The sequence below is a fragment of the Otolemur garnettii genome, unplaced genomic scaffold, assembly GCF_000181295.1.
Source record: "Otolemur garnettii isolate 467f Iridium unplaced genomic scaffold, OtoGar3 scaffold00257, whole genome shotgun sequence".
In the NCBI taxonomy this organism is placed as follows: domain Eukaryota; kingdom Metazoa; phylum Chordata; class Mammalia; order Primates; family Galagidae; genus Otolemur; species Otolemur garnettii.
The window spans coordinates 741,250-751,669 of NW_003852652.1; the positions used below are offsets into that span (position 1 = coordinate 741,250).

The following is a 10,420-nucleotide window of genomic DNA, read 5'->3' on the forward strand; positions in this document are numbered from 1 at the left end:
GGGACATTCCCATCATCCTTGAGAGTTTCTTCCTTCCTCTTCCTAGTCACTCTCCACCCTAACCCTCCCTCTGAGATAGCCACTGTTCTGGTTTTGTTCACCATGTGTTTATCTTTCTTTTTAGGATTTTGAGTTTCATATAAATGGAATAATATAATGTATACTCTTTTGTGTAAGATTTCTTACTCAGCATAGGGTTTTGAGAGTCAATAATTGATGTATTAGTGCTTTATTCTCTGCTTGCTTAGTAATATTCCATTGTGTGAAGATGTTACTGTATGTTTATTCATTTTCTTTTTTATATATGAAAAGAATTTCTGGGTGTTTTAGTTTTAAAATCTGCATACTTTATTCATGGCTGTGTCATATTATACTCCCAGAAATGTCTGGTAGTTCCCGTTGTGCCACATTCTCACCAGTATTTGTCAAAATTAGTCTTCTTCATTTTAACTATTCTGGTGGGTGTGAATTGATATCTCATTGTGGTTTTAATTTGCATTTTCATGAAAACTAATGATATTGAGCACTTTTTGAGATAGAGTGTCTGTTGCCCAGACTAGAGTGCCATGGCCTCAGAGGCCTAGCTCACAACTGGGCTCAAGAGATCCTCCTGCCTCCCTATACACATCCACTGTGATGCTGAGCTGATTTTTTTTATTTTTTGAGACAAGGTGTCATTCTTGCTTAGGCTTGTCTTAAACTCCTGAATTCAAGCAATCCTTTCTCCTCAGCCTCCCAGGTTGCTAGAATTTTAGGGGTGAGCCACCCACACCTTATATTTGCCCATTTTTAAACTGGGTTATCTTATAACAATGAAATTAGAAGAGTTTTGTACGTATCCTTGATAGTAATCCCCAGTCAAATATCTGTCTTGCAAATACATTCTTACCAATCTGTGACTTCCTTATTAATTTTCTTGAAGTTTCTGATAAACAAAAATTTTAATTTTTGTTGAAGTCTAATTTACCAGTTTTTTATGATTATTGTTTTCTGTATCCTAAGAAATTTTTGCTCCCCTCCAAGCCATGAAAATATTCTCTTTTATGCTCTTCTGAAGTCTTCACAACTTTTTATTTTATATTTGAATGTATAGTCCACTTCACGTTAATTTTTGTGTCTGGTGTGAGGCAGCAGGGTTGAGATTCATTTTTTTCTGTACAGATATCCCATTGTTTAAGCACTGTCAGTTTGGAAGTCTTTCCTTTCCCCCATTGGGTTGTTTTCACACCTTAAGTGTGGGTCTGTGTCTGGGCTGTCTATTCTGTCCTTTACTCTCCCCATCTTCATGCCAGTGCTGTGCTGTCTTGATTGCTGTAGCTTTACTGTCAGTCATGAAATCAGATTCTCCTTTCCTAAAATTTTGCTAGACGTTCTGGGGCCTTTGCATTTCCATTCTATTTTACAATTAATTTGTTAAAGAAAAATTTTTCAGGAACATAATTGGGATTGTATTGAATCTATAGATTAATTTGGGGTGAACTGACGTCTTAATTCTTGTACATCAGTGTGATTATCTCTGCATTCATGTAGGCCATCCTCAGTTTCTCTCACAGTGTATCTAATTTTTAATGCAGAGATTGTATACATATTTTAATTTTTACACTATTATCCATGAAATTTTTTTTTTTTTTTAAAGACAGAGTCTCATTTTATCACCCTTGGTAGAGTATGTGGTGTCACAGCTCACAGCAACCTCTAACTCCTGGGCTTAGGTGATTCTCTTAGCCTCCTGAGTAGCTGGGACTATAGGCGCCCGCCACAATGTCCAGCTATTTTTTTGTTGCAGTTTGGCCGGGGCCAGGTTTGAACCTGCCACCCTCAGTATATGGGGCCGGTGCCCTACCCACTGAGCAACAGGCACCACCTCTGTCCGTGAAATTTTTAAATTTTTATTTTGTATACAGATTTTATGACTTAAATACTGCTTTCTGTTCTGCTTAGCTGATGATTTTGTAGACTTAATAGTCCTTAACCAGTTGTCAGTTGGTGCAGGAAGTCATGTATTAATTTATGTTTCTGTAAAGCAGATAGTGAAATGGTCTTTGAATATTTCATTGTGCATCAACTCAGATAAAGGTTTAGTTCTACCAAAAGTACCAGGTATATCCCAAAGTAAGTTTATTTTTGTCTATGGGTTATAGTCATGTATAAATATATGTGTAGATATGTGTATTTTAAGGAGAATAGCCAGCAATTGCTGTTATGTTACTGTAACAGTAGTAGATGGCAATGGATGTATTTTGACCTAAGGAGTCATGTGATTGTGATTTCTTGATACGGCATATAGATATTAAGTGCTGAACAGTGGGACTGCAAAGGAAGAAACTGTAATCTCTTCTCTCAAGGAGCAGTCCACGAGTTTAGCTGATACTACAACCATTGATAAGTGCAAATAGTATTGTATTTGCTATAGAAACTGAATAACCAAATAGCAAGAGACCAAAAACTTTGGCTTAATTTTCTTTATGTATTTTGGAAAATATTCCTTATGTGTTAAAAACAGGATATTCTATTGTTGCCTAATATATGTTGTATACATATGTTTTCCTTATTTAAAATGGTTTCAGTGCTTAAGTACAATCATATATGCAGTAAATGATCATCTCCTTCTGGGAGCTTTACCATTTGTGACTGAAAATTACCATCACTGAGCTGGCACAGACTTCAGGAAATCTACAGTTATCCTTTGCATGTGTGGGGGAGTTGGTTCTAGGACCCCCCATGGATAGCAAAGTCCATGATGCTCAAGTCCTTGCAGTAAAATGGTGTAGCATTTGCATATGATCTATGCGCATCCTCCCACAGACTTACATTACCTCTAGATTACCTACAATACCTACTATCATGTACATTCTGTGTAAATAATTGTTACATTGTTTAAGGAAAAAAGTCTGTCTTATATTCAGGACAAAGTTGCTTTTGCAAATATTTTTGATCTGGGTTTGGCTGAATCCATGAATGTTGCCCACAGATGCAGAGGCCAACTCTGCCTTTTGTTCCCTTGACTCATACTACTAGCAGCAGACACCAGAAATTAAAAGACCTCAGGCCCCAGAGAGTATATCCATGTATTTAGGCTATATGATTTCTCTGTGTTACAATGCTCATGAAGGTCTGGCTATTATGGATGATCTGAAGTGACAATGAACTTCATTTTGAGAAAAATGTATACAATTTAGTACTAAACTATTTCTATCCATCCTTTTTTTCTTAGTTTATCTGAAAATTGCATGTAATGTCATAAAAACAATAGATACACTTTGTCCTATTATTTCTTGAGGGTTTTTGGTCCTTCCTTGTAAAATATTATTTACTTATACAGAGGGTACAAAAATATACATTTGAAGAAAGGATAATACTATATTAAAATCATAATACTCAAGTTAGGTTTAACTTATGCAATTATAAGAGATACAATATACAAGATAACAAACGTTATCATTATATATTAAGAATTACATTTTTTTTTTTTTTTTGAGACAGCCTTAGTCACCCTGGGATAAAGTGCAATGGTGTCCTAGTTTACAGCAATCTCAAACTCCTGGGCTCAAGCAGTTCTCTTGCCTCAGCCTCCCAAGTAGCTGGGACTGCAGGCACCCACCACAGTACCCAGCCAGTTTTTCTATTTTTGGTAGAGATGGGGTTTCCCTCTTGCTCAGGCTGGTCTCAAACTCCTAAGCTCAGGTGATCCTCCTACCTCAGCCTCCCAGAGTGCTAGGATTACAAGCGTGAGCCACCACTCATAGCCCTAAGTATTATAATTTTAATACAGTTTTTCCTTTCCTAAAATGTGTATACATTTTTTTGGTACCCTCTGTATGTGTTTATATGTGTTCTTATGCATTTTGAATACATCTAAAAGTACTTCTTATTTTCTTTTTAATTTTTTTTTTCTATTTGTATTCTTTTTTTTTCTTTTTGGCAGTTTTTGGCTGGGGCTGGGCTTGAACCCGCCACCTCTGGCATATGGGGCCAGTGCCTTACTCCTTTGAGTCACAGGTGCCGCCCCACTCTATTTGTATTCTTACATAAATAATCTCTAATGCTGTGACAAAGAAAGTTTCTCCATAACAATGTTTTAGGTAAATTTTAGCTATTTATTATTTTCTTTCTTCCTTTTTGTAAGTTCTTTGCCCTCTTTGAAACTTTTCAACTCCTCTTGTTAACATATAAGTGATACTCTAAGGTTAAAATAAAAACATCATGTTTCCAATAATATTTAGGAATAAAATTGAAACCACAATATACATTACACTCTGGAAAAGAATCACTGTGAACATCATAAATAAATAGCTGATAACAATTTTTATGGGAAGTGTTTTTATTGTCCTTGTTTACATTTCTCCCAGTGATAACATGGCGCAGAACATCAACTTGCCTCTCCAAAAGGTCTTGGCAATCTTCAGCTGTCCTTTGCTTTTGTTCCTCGGTGTGTTCATTTGGGACCATTTTTGCACTCATCTTTCTCTTGCCAGGATTTTCAGTTAAGATTTTGCTAACTTCCTGTGTTGACATTTACTTCTCACAGCTGATGATTTTGACACAATTTGATGAACTTTCACAACATTTTTTTTTCAGTTTGCTGGCTTACTGGGCACCCTGACCTCTCTTCATCCATGACACTTTCCCTCACATCAGAAAAATGTTTAATCCACTTAAACTTGAAGTAACATGTCCCTGATTTCACTTCCACTGTTACCAAGTTTAACAAGAAATTTAGTGTTTGTTTGTTGCTCTAATTCAAGCTCTGACATTCTTTTAACAGCACAAAGAAAAACACACAACAATGGTAACACCACTTAGCAAGACTTTGACGCAAACACATCTGTGAGACACTGAGATGCCCCGGTTGTGAGACCTGACAGAGTTGTTTGCTCGGTGCTTACCAGTGTAAGTGCACAGTGACAGATTCACAGATTTAATGGTCAGACCTCATATTTTAGCTCTTCATCAGTAAATTGGAATAAAGTTTCAGTAAATGGACCTACTTACTAGGCCTGTTGTCAAGGGGATTCAATTAAGTGAAACATACAACGTTCTTAGAACATTGCCATGTACACAGTTAGTACTCAATACGTATGTGTGATGAGTATCATTATTAAATTACTTTTATTTTACAGAAATAAAGGAGTTAAAACAATTTAGTCTAATTTATCCATTGAGCTTGTGACACCATCTCCTCTATTTGAGTGGTTCATCAATGTGTACGGCCAACAAGAGAATTGCTGTTACTGAGATGGCAAAAGCCCTTTTAATGTAAATTATCTTTGTAATTAGAACCTCTGGAATTTTTGTTAGTCATGTATCACAAGCATTTCATTAAAATGTTTTATCTAATTTGCATTATTAGACAACTTTACTAAAAAGTGATAGGTAAGTATTTAATCATCTGAACGTCAGACTCTTAGACTCGGTGGAATCTTCGTGTGGAAAATTTTTTTTTAAACCTTAATTCTTTACAAATGGCTTTATTCTTAATACTATAAAAAGAATGTCAAGCATAACATATATGCCAATAATACAGAGAGTGACTATCGTGTAATATTTCAAATTCATTTCCTAGAACAGTGTCAGAATCACATGAGGTAAGGAAACATCTTCTTATAGAAACTCAGAATGTAATGATGTGCTGACAGATCGGATGAAATGAATTACTCATTTCTTTTCAATTTTAAATTCATAAAAATGCTTTAAAATAAAGTCCTTTCTCAATAAATCTTGCTTTTTATAGTAGACCTATACATTTGCTTATCTAGAATTAAAATGCTTGGAAATTTGCTTAAATAAATTATAGACAGTTATTTTGAAGAGACAGTCTGGATTACCAATTCAAAAAATTTTAATTTAGAAAATATTTTATTAGGCTTTGGCCCTTTTTCATCATAGATATGCTCATTGTAGACCATTTATAAATTTAGAAAGATAAAAGGCAACAAACTTAAATACACAATAAGTTCTACCACTCAGAGATAACCACTGTAACATTGTGGGTATTCTATCATGATATTTTCTTTTAATTCATATAATTTATTGCACAAACATTGGGGACCATATTAAACATGTTTTTATGGCCCTCTTCATCCCTTCACCGTTATAGTGCATATTCTTCCATGTTCACTAGTAAATAATCTTCTGAAAACAAAATCACCTTTTACTTCTTTGGCTCATTGTAGGCACCCAATAATTATTTTTCAAATTTGAAGCCACTGTTACAGTGGTTGTCTATTACATATATAAAACATAATTTAATCACCCCCTCATTAACACTTAGCTCTTGTCCTGGGTTTTTTTGCTGTAGTTAATGCTAGGATGAGCAGTGTTGTGTGTCAGTCATTATGTATTTACTTATTTGTTTTTTTATTTCTTATTACAGAATATTTGCTTATAGTAAAGTCATACATATTGACTTATAGGGTCAAAGGTCTCTTTCTGGGTTCTTAATATATTTCATTTGCTTTCTAGAAATATATCAATTTATTGGCAGTATTAAAATGTATTTTGCATTATTCTTATCTACTTGAAATTTTTTTATTAAAATTTTAAACAGTGGAGTTATATTTTATATGAACTGAATGCACAGATCTTATTATACAATTTGATGAGTTTTTTAAAACTTTGTTTTGAAATAATTTCTGACTTAAAGAAGGTTGCAAAAATAGTACAAGGATTTCCTGTATCCCTCATCCCACACTTTCATTGTGCTCTTTCCATATCTATGTTTAATGCTTTTTCCCTGAACCATATGAGAGTAAGTTGCAGATGTGATGCCTTTTTATTCCTAAATACTTAATTAGGTGTGTGTTTCCTAAAAATAAGGATATTATCTTATATAACAACAGCACAATTTTTAAAATCAAGAATTAACATTGATACACTACTATTAATTAACCTCAGACCTCATTCAAATTTTGCTTGTTGTCACTATAATGTCTTTTACAGGAAAAGAAATAAAAATGTGTTTTTCCTGTTTGATCTTCCAGTCCAGGGTCACATGTTGCATTCAGTTGTCAGGCCTCTCAGTCTCCTTAGAATGGAACAGTTCCTTAGTTTTTTCTTTCTTCTTCTTCTTTTTTGTTAATGTCTTCTATGACATTTTGAAGTGTATAAACCCATTATTTTATGGAATGAACCGCTATTTGAGTGAATCTCATGGTAAGAGGTAAGCTTACTTCTTCCTCCTGAGGTGAGGTTTTGCACTTTTGGTGGGAATGGCACAGGTGTGATCTGTGTCTTGTCAGACCATTGATTGATCAGGAAGCTATTGGACCTGTGATTGCTGATGTTAAGTTGGATCACTTGGTTAAAGTGGTGTCTTCCAAGTTTACTGTAAAATAACTATTTTTCTTTATTTAATTTTGTAATTGTAGTCTCTATCTTGTGAGGAGATATTTTGATGCTTTATAAATATCTTTTTCTTGTCAAACTCTCAGCTATACCAAATGGCTTTAGTATCCATTGATGATTCTCACCTGAAACAACTACAGAAGAGCCTCCAGAAGTGACCTCCTTCCTACACTGACCACCCCCTTAAGTTGAGCAGACATGCACCACATGTGCATATGAGTACATAAGACCTAGTTCCTTATGTCGACCACCTCCCGATGTTGACCAGTTTATTACAGTTCCCTTAGGCAGTCAACTTCTAGAGGTTCTGCTGTATTATGTTGGTAATTGCTAAGTGTTGATTTTCCAATTCCATCATTCCTTACACTGAGTAGATGACATTCTGCTTTAAGGTAATCTCTTTTCTCCTTTCATTTATTAACTTATCTCAGTACGGAATCATGGATTATATGGGCTATAATATGCTCAAGTTATTTTTCATATTTGGCAAATAATAGCCCCTTTGAGCTGGCTTCTGTGTCCTTTTCATAGGTCTCCACGTTGTTCTTTGAGCACTTACTTGTACAAGAAGAGGTTCTAGGCTCAACTTGTACTTTTCCTGCTCCAGCCCTGGAATCAGCAGTTCCTTTAAGGAAGTCTGGTTTTTTTTAATGAAGTATTTATAAAACACAATGTAGGAGATAGGTGTTCATTTGCAACGATGGGGGACATATGTTTATTACTTCTAGATCTTCTCAGTAAACAGAAATAGAAAATGCATGTACATACATTTACTTCTTCTTCTTCTTTTTTTTTTTTTGAGGCAGAGTCTTATCTTTTCACCCTTGGTAGAGTGCCATGGTATCACAGCTCACAGCAACCTCAAACTCTTGGGCTCAAGTGATCCTCATGCCTCAGTTTTTCATTTTTAGTAGAGACTCTTGTTCAGGCTGATCTTAAACTCCTGAGCTCAAGCAATCCACCCGCCTTGGCCTCCCAGAGTGCTGGGATTATGGAGTGAGCTGCCATGCCCTGCCTACTTCTGTGTCTGTATCTGTCATTGTATGTATTAAAAACCAGGTATCCTAAAAAAAAAAAAAAACCCTCCCCTCATACAGGTATCCTTCCTGATACCTATAATTTCATTTCCTCGGCACAGTGGTTCATTTTAGCCTTTCCTCTTGCCATATTTGTAACTCCCTTCTCTGACAGTAAGAACTTGATTCCCATTATTCACAATATGTTTTCTTAATTCTAGAATACACATAGTTCAGAGTTGCCAACCCATAGTGCTGAGAAAGTAAGCCTATACTTCAAACAGAAGAACTTTATGGTTTGCAAATTACATTTCAATAAAGATGTTTAAAAAATATCTGCTAACTAAAAGTCAATATTCACATTCTCGTCTTTTTTTTTTTAAGAGACAGTCTCACCCTTTCGCCCTTGGTTAGAGTTCTGTGGCATCACAGCTCACAGCAACCTCCAGCTCTTGGGCTTAGGTGATTCTCTTGCCTCAGCCTCCCAAGTAGCTGGGACTTCAGGCTCCCAGCACAACGCCCGGCTATTTTGTTGTTGTTGTTGCAGTTTGGCTGGGGTGGGGTTTGAACCTACCACCCTCTGTATATGGGGCCCACACCATACTCACTGAGCCACAGGCGCCACCCACATTCTCTTCTTTAGCCAAAAGGGCATATTGCCAAAATTTTACATTCAAAAGTTAAGGTTAGTTCTATTTTTTTCTTCATTGTGTCCATGTTATTTGAAATATAATCAAGTTCATTTATTTTGTTTATATTCAAATTTGGCTTATCCCTCATCCTTGCAAATTTCATTCATTATTTTTGAGTATCTAAAATAGAAACAAGTTTCAAAAAGTCAAAACTGTACTAAAAAGGTGTCCTCAAAGAAGCACCACTTCCCACCTCTGTCTTCTGTCCCATTTTTATCCTTCCTACCATTTCCCCACCCAGTGAAGGTGATCAAGCTGCCATAAGTGTAATGCGTGTAAGTTTATATGTATTTCTTCTCCTATTTGACACAGAGGTAACATTTTAACACTAGTTTTGCTGTTTGCTTTTTCTGCTTATCATGTTGTAAAAACTACCTCATATCCATTCCCAGAGATCTTCCTTGCTCCTTTTTATAATTGTCTGGTATTCTATTATGTGGGCATACCATAGTTGATTCCTTCTGTCTCCAAGTGCAAACATGTAAGCTGTTTGTGATATGTTGTTTCTTACAAATCACTAGAGGAAATAACTTTTGGCATATATCTTTTTATCATGTCAAAGATGTATCTTTTAGGTGAACTCCTAGAGATAGGGTCGCTGGGTCAAGAGGTAAGTACTTGCATAGTTTTGTTCAACATTGCCGAATTCCTCTTCCGAAGGCTTGTATGAATTTGCATTCAAGCCAGCACTGTGTACAAATGTCTGTTTCCTCCACATCCTCACCAACAGAACGGGTTGTCAAGACATTTTTGCCATCTAGTATTTTGGTATCATTTTGATTCAATTTCTCTAATTATGAGTAAGGTTGAAAATCTTTTCAATATGTTTAAGGGTCATTTCAGTGTCTTTGAGAAAGGGGGTGACAGAGAATTATCTGTTTATTTTTCTGTCAGGCTTTTGAATTTTTCAATTTTTAAAGAGCTATTTACATTTAGGGGCCGTGAGCCTTTCCTCTTTAGTATATCTTTGGGGTTTTCTTTTATTGTAACCAGAATTTATCAGCCTTTTATTGCATTTGGATTTTAAACTCATCTGGCTTGATTTCCCCCCCCCCTTTCCTTTTTTTTTTTTTTTAATATTTATATCCCTGATCCTCTTGGAGTTTATTTTTTTTCGGGTAAAGGTCTTCTCCCCACCCCCTCCCTACCTCTTCGTTTTGCTTTTTTTGTGTTTTTCTGGTTCACCTTAGGCATTTTTATTTTTTTATACATGAACTTGATTTCAATTGAATTTGGGTAATTTTCAGGCATTATTTTTGCAAATATGTTTTCTGCCCCATCCTTCTGAGGCTACTATTAAGTGTAAAATAGACCTTTTGATATCATTCTGTGAGTCACTGAGGCTCTGTTCTTCTTCTTCTTCTTCTT

The 10,420-nt window shown here is 35.5% G+C and overlaps 1 protein-coding gene across 3 annotated transcripts in view; it reads left to right on the plus strand.

Annotated features, from left to right (window-relative positions):
- Positions 1-10,420, plus strand: part of MKL2 (MKL1/myocardin like 2) — a 214,557-nt gene that overhangs the window by 107,000 nt on the left and 97,137 nt on the right. The gene's annotated exons all lie outside the window — the stretch shown is intronic.